A 6,362-nucleotide genomic window follows, 5' to 3' on the forward strand; every position below is an offset into this window, starting at 1 on the left:
TAAGACAAATTATTGTGTCTGTCTCTCACTGGAGCGTCTAGAGATACAGCCATTCTGCATTATTAAATACAGAGAGGCTGCCTGAACGTGATGAATCCATGGTTAAGTGATTCATTGGCAGAGAGAAGTTGCCTACACAATTTCACAATGTCACTCTTCACCACCACTTACCACATCTTCCCCAACCACTATCCAACAACAAGTTGAATGAAATAGCGTCTTCTGCAGACTTGTCAACGACTTGAACAGTCCTCGTATGACCAACATGCCCTAACCACCTTTGTCATGTATCACTTACTTTGGGTGACATGAGAGTGGAGTAAAGGGGAGAGGTGATGGAGGGCAAAACGGGGAATGCGGACTCCATGCTACCAACCAATGATGCACAGCCATGTGTTTCATTGCTGCAGTTTGCAAGTTGCTGCAGATCACATTCAGTCAGTTATTGCAGCAAGCCCCAATCCACCGACAACTGCACAAAGTTGTTTGGTCCCCTGGTATCTGTTATTGGCCTATTCTAGAAGCGAGGAATTGGTGCAGTGAAATAACTACCAGGAGAATCGAAACTGCGCCATAAAGTGGCACAATTGGAGGAAAGAATGTAAGTTGTTAGTGAAGGGATCATACGTGATAATGGATGGTTGCGATTGAAGGTTATGCTGGAAATCGGGAAATATAAAGTATTCATGCAGAAATATCCTACAATGACTGGAATTCACAGAGAGGCCATAAACTGGCTATCCGATATTGCAACCAGTGAAAACTATTGCTACCAAATATGCATTCTCAAGTGTCCGGATCAGGATATGACTGCAAAGTGACATTCCCCTTTGGTTCAGAAGGTGAATGCAAGTGTTGCTAAACCACTGTGATGTGCATTACAAATGGTGACCACCTTACCAAACAACATGAAATGGACCATCAGTCCTGTGAAACACATCCTACCTATTACAAATATGCCTAGGGTTACCAAAAGCCTCCAGCTGCAACATATGAATGAAATTGTCTTGTTTGATATTCCTGCGAATTTCAATTAAATTACTACCATCAGTTCCGTGGCAGGAGAACACCCCACACTGCAGCTAACCAGGTGGCTATTTCGTCCATCTGCAGGTAGAGAGCAAACACGTAATGAACGCTGTTCCATCTTCCTGTGGAAAACGATGAGAAGAGTGAAGCTTTGGAAGCCGTCGACAGTTGCCTTAAATGACCTACCTAGGCTCTTTTCCCGAGGGCGTGCAGCAGGCACTCCCTAGACCTTTCGCAGGAACGTGGGAATCCACAAAGTTGTTTTCACTTTGCAGTATTTCTTTTGTCTTTGTTCGGATGACAGGACTATGAAATGACAATCAGTGGTCAGCCTTGAGGGCCTAAGACCTCCTCATACATTCCGTATCGGCAAGATCCACGAAGAGCAAATTATCTCAAATAGATTCTTGAACTATAATTTTGGGATAATGCACAGACGTAGAAGGCGACTTGGAGATTATGGACATTTCACTTTTAAAATTGTTAGTAGTTTAAAATGTGCCGATCCAAATTCTGAGCATCAGCTAACTACCGTTCAGGGTAAGCTGGGTTAATGCCGAGTAAGGACGTTTTCGATTGTGGGTTTATCTGGCTCAAGGAAAGCATAAAAGAAGCATGCCAATGCTTAATTTACCTCTTTGGATGAGGGTGAAAAGCCCTTTGAACTCGGATGCACAAAGTATGCACTTTGCGAATATCACATCTTGCCGCTTCATGCTCAGATGTAGTATCTACATAGGTTGGGGTCTTTTTAGGCAGCAGAGCGGGCATTTCCCATCATTTAAGTTGTGAAAAAATACCGCAAATACCTGCAATGACATGTCAAAAACGGAAACAGATACAAATTTACATGCTTTATATGTCAAATCCATGAACTCAAGGAAAAAAATTGGAGGCATTATTGCATATGCGTATTCCTAAATAAACACAACCACTTCTTGGATGGGATATATCAAATTGTGCATTATACTGCCAGAAGCCATCCTTTGGGATTCAAATAAACATCACAGGTATGGATGGAATGCAATGAAACTGGAAGCCCAGATAAACTGTTCCATCACATTGTCGCCCTGAAGGCCGCCTCCCCTGCTAATTCCGATCCCCCTGCTTTGGCTCTCATGAGTCCCCCTGCTGATTGCAAATCACATCCATGAAGCCTAGTTGATGTTCTGAGGGGGTCATTTTCCGATGGTTGCTTTTTATGCTTTTTATGCTCAATCGTATCGCTTTGACTTTGTGCACATGTGGGTGGAAATAGGATCAACAAAGTTCCCTCTGGTAGGTTGCTATGCAAAACTGGTCATAAAATTTCACCATTTACATCACTTGTCAGTAAATTACAGAGGTTAATTCCATCACGCCACTTAACAAGTCAAATGTGCATTCATAAATGGAAGACGTGATTGGGGCCAAAGTCATTACTAATCAACTAAAATAACGGACCATAATTAAGCTGGGAGATATGTTATTAGCACCGCTGAAGCAATGTTACGGAGCAAGAAGGAGGAAAGAACGGTCTGATTAGGGCTTTCCATTTTAACTTTCATTTAAGCCACTTTTTGAGCTAGCACAGAGGCATCACCCCAAAACAGCCATCATTGTACCCAATCCTTCATCTCATCACCACTAATTCTTATGCTTTGCAATTATTGGACCAATGGGCAGACTAAGGACGTTGGGATGTCTGTCAATCAGTCTGCTCATATAGAGACTCATGACCAATCAACCAGGAATAACAGTCTTTAAGCCGGCACAGACACAAACCAGTATTTGGAAGCCCCAATGTGCATCACATTGGCGGAGCCACAATCAGACTGAATCATGCGTTAGCACAAACCATCGCAAATAGTCGGCTAAAATCGTACAGAATCATTTAGAATAAGTTGCAGGAGGCCTTCTTGAGGGAGAATCAGATTGCACTTTAAATTATAGGTTCCACTTACAAGGCACGTATATGGTTTTGATGGCAGATAAGAGCTTAGAGAATCGTGATATTAACTATCCAATATTGTGGCACAACTTGACTCCGCTGTGTCGTGATTATGCGGATATGCCAAGCATTCACAACAATTTGCTTTGCAATGCTTTCCATGGTATCTTGATAGTGAAAAAGGCATTAATGGGGCGTTTACTGACGACTAATTCACAGGGGGAGTGTTCTCATTTGATAAGATTCCCTAAATGTGTGTATTTTCATCACAAAATGTACCCCAAAAAATGTATGGATTAGCCTCGACACGAAAGTTACATTTAATGGTGTCATAATTTACCAGCACTCGAAATGTGTCCAAATAGCAAATGGACCTGTAATGAAAGGAATCATTTGGCTTGGATACATACACGTGACACAATGAGAGGGTTTCCATTGATATCAAGCAGAATAGATGCAATGTCGTCCAATTTTGTTTGGCAATAGGTAGGCCAAGAATGCAAATTGCATTCGCATAAGGCTGAAACTAGTCACGATTTCACAGAGAGATAGAGAGATGGAGAGGTCGATAAATAGATCATTTACTCAATCCTAACAAAAGATGAACAGAGTGATCCGAGAGAAGCTATGGGCATGTGCCATACTCCTGCTATTTGCTCCTCCAAAATGTCAGTTTGAACTGAAATGTCAGGTGTAAAAATCAGACAGGGACTTCTTTCCCAGGGCTTTTCATCCCTCATACAATAGCACTCCGGTAATGACAAGAAATTGTTAAGTGTTTTTCTGTATCCGGAATTTGCTAACTTGGAATACCTTTCAGTTTTCATTATTTTTGCTGACCAGTTTCGGATTGGGACGACTCCTTGATGTAGGATTTTCATATGGCACTCGCTAACACTACTCTAAAGGTTCGTCAACACAAAACTGTTAACAGAAATTTTGTGCCCCAATGTTGAATCCATCAACATTGGGGAACGTTTTATCCATTTAAGTCCAACGGCTGCATTTTGAGCATACAGTCGGGACAGATGAATTTGACGAAGACAGGTTTCTGTTACTGTGCCCACAATACTGCACGCGTAGAAATCACTGTAAGCGAACGCTTGCTGATGGTGGCATGTTTAAGACAAGTCAGATACTCTCAATGGCCCAATTTAGTCTTACTCTGACAAGGATCTGCTAAACATACAGTGTCCCGTTACTATTTGTTAAATTTGAAGAAGTAGGGCACCTATGGGAACAATTAATGTTAAAGAAGCGGTCTAGGCGAATCGTAACATTTGTTTTAATAAGTATGTTGTGAAAAGGGAGACCGATGTGGCAGCACCACGAGCCAGGACAAGCAGCATTTGGGCATCAGTCCGGAAGGACACCGTTAACTAGGATCGTGAGCAAATGCTGATGGGAAGCGCCTGCATGGAACGGCGTTCAGCAGTGTAGGTATGTTTGCAATCAGTGGACATACACGACTACATAAGACGTCAGTCAATGAATTACTTAAGAGCAGTGCAAAATTCGCCCACCTCTTAAGCGTCGGTCAGGGACCATAGCAGTTCCAATGGTTCTCAACTCAGAGTAGGCGCTTCGCAAACATGGACAGCATTCTGCTTTTGATCAGCACAGAAGCACGATACTGTAGGAGAGAATAAGATAATAAATGCGGCAGGGAGACGGTATCAAGATGAGTGCCGTTTTTTCCACTCTTGAATCCTGCTAAAAACCCAAAATAACTCGCGTGACTAGTGCACCTCTCTTAGTAGCATAAAAACCTGGAAGTAATTTCACCTCTTTCCTATGATAACAGTAGTCGAGTGCAGCAAGCCTTTCATCAAACGAATTACCTTCTTGAAGCCATCTACTCGCTAGTGCATCAAGTCCACCATCTGCCCTTGTCCAAACGCTGACAATGACGATGGACTTACTGGTAAGTGTAGGATTGAGAATGTTCCGGGATTCTTAACGAAATCAGAAGCATAAGTAGTCAGGACTCCTTGATTAGTCTAATAAATTTATTGTGGAAGCCTCCCTTTTACTAGGAATACAAGACAACAACAAAATGGGAAAATGAGATTTACGTGCTCATATATTCAGAAATCATGGAGACCTATCAGTGCATTACACTTCAGTTAGAAGGATTGCCTCGCAATTAAATTTCCCGTACTCTTCAGTGCCTGGAAAGGGCGAAGCGAAGCAAAGAATAGCAAGAAAGTGGGGAGCGACCCGGTGCTCACGACCAAGCTCGCCTACGAATAACAGAGAATGGGAGGCTAAAACGCGGTATGCGCCACAATGACTGCCCGCAAATGTTGGCTCAGTCTAGTCAGTTAAATAAATCAGAATATAATTTAAAATGCACATACACAACAACTTCGCGCTCAAACCACTCAACACCGAGAGAAAACAGGATTATACTTGTTCTTGATGAAAATTCGACTTGCTCAAAAGCCGTGACATTTCAATTCAATTTGTTTCGCCTCCGCAGACTGCCACAAAACAGTTTTCAAATTCACCGCCAAAGAAATCGTCGTGCGAGTAAAAGTAGCAAAGTTGGGGGCGCAAATCAGTCTGAGAAAAACAGACATTCAAGTTGTGTGCCGACATTTGCCAAACAGTCGAAGGGTATTCTAACCGACGGAAGGGAGAAGTCGAGTTGACTATTGTCGAGAAATGCCGATCAACGGATAGTTTGACTGCCGCATAATTTAGCACACTCAAATGCAATTCAATAACACCAACTGGCCAAAGTGGATGAGACTTCTTCATTACTATTTTAGGTGATGAGTTTAGTCCATCCCTTCGTAGTGTTAGTATTTAGGCTGAGAGAAATGCGTTGGTACATAAATTGGAAATTATGATAAGCTAAATTTACCCACAACATGGAACGTACAATGGTTTTATTACCCGAGCCGAAAACATTTGCCTAATTTGAATAGAAGGGAACTAGAAGTGCAAGTTGCAAATGCAACGACTGTGTTGGTTTAGTTCACTCTAAGATATGGAAAAGGGTTTCAAATATGTGCAGTGGCATTTGGTAAACTTATGCCTCTCGCGTTTATCTATGCTAGTCCGTTGAAGTGACCTTTACGTTCCTTTAATTATGCAACCTACCGCTTCTGCATTTTGCATTAAACGATACGTGTACGAGTTTGGTGTTCGTCTACACGGGCTTGCCAATCCTCGCCAAACTTGAACGTTGCAGTCTTTCGTTCCTTTCGTACACTGGCGAGGAGTCCTTTCCCCTCCTAATAAGTCCTCTGATATGACTTGCAGCCCCGCATTAAAGATTCTGGCTTAGGTATAATGCATCAAAGTCGTTCTTCAAAAATTAGCATTTATCAACTCGCCATAATGCTTTGACGACAACTTTGCTGTAGGGAATGCACTTGCTGTCGTACATTGTTAA

The sequence above is a fragment of the Echinococcus granulosus genome (assembly GCF_000524195.1).
Source record: "Echinococcus granulosus chromosome Unknown EG_S00024, whole genome shotgun sequence".
In the NCBI taxonomy this organism is placed as follows: domain Eukaryota; kingdom Metazoa; phylum Platyhelminthes; class Cestoda; order Cyclophyllidea; family Taeniidae; genus Echinococcus; species Echinococcus granulosus.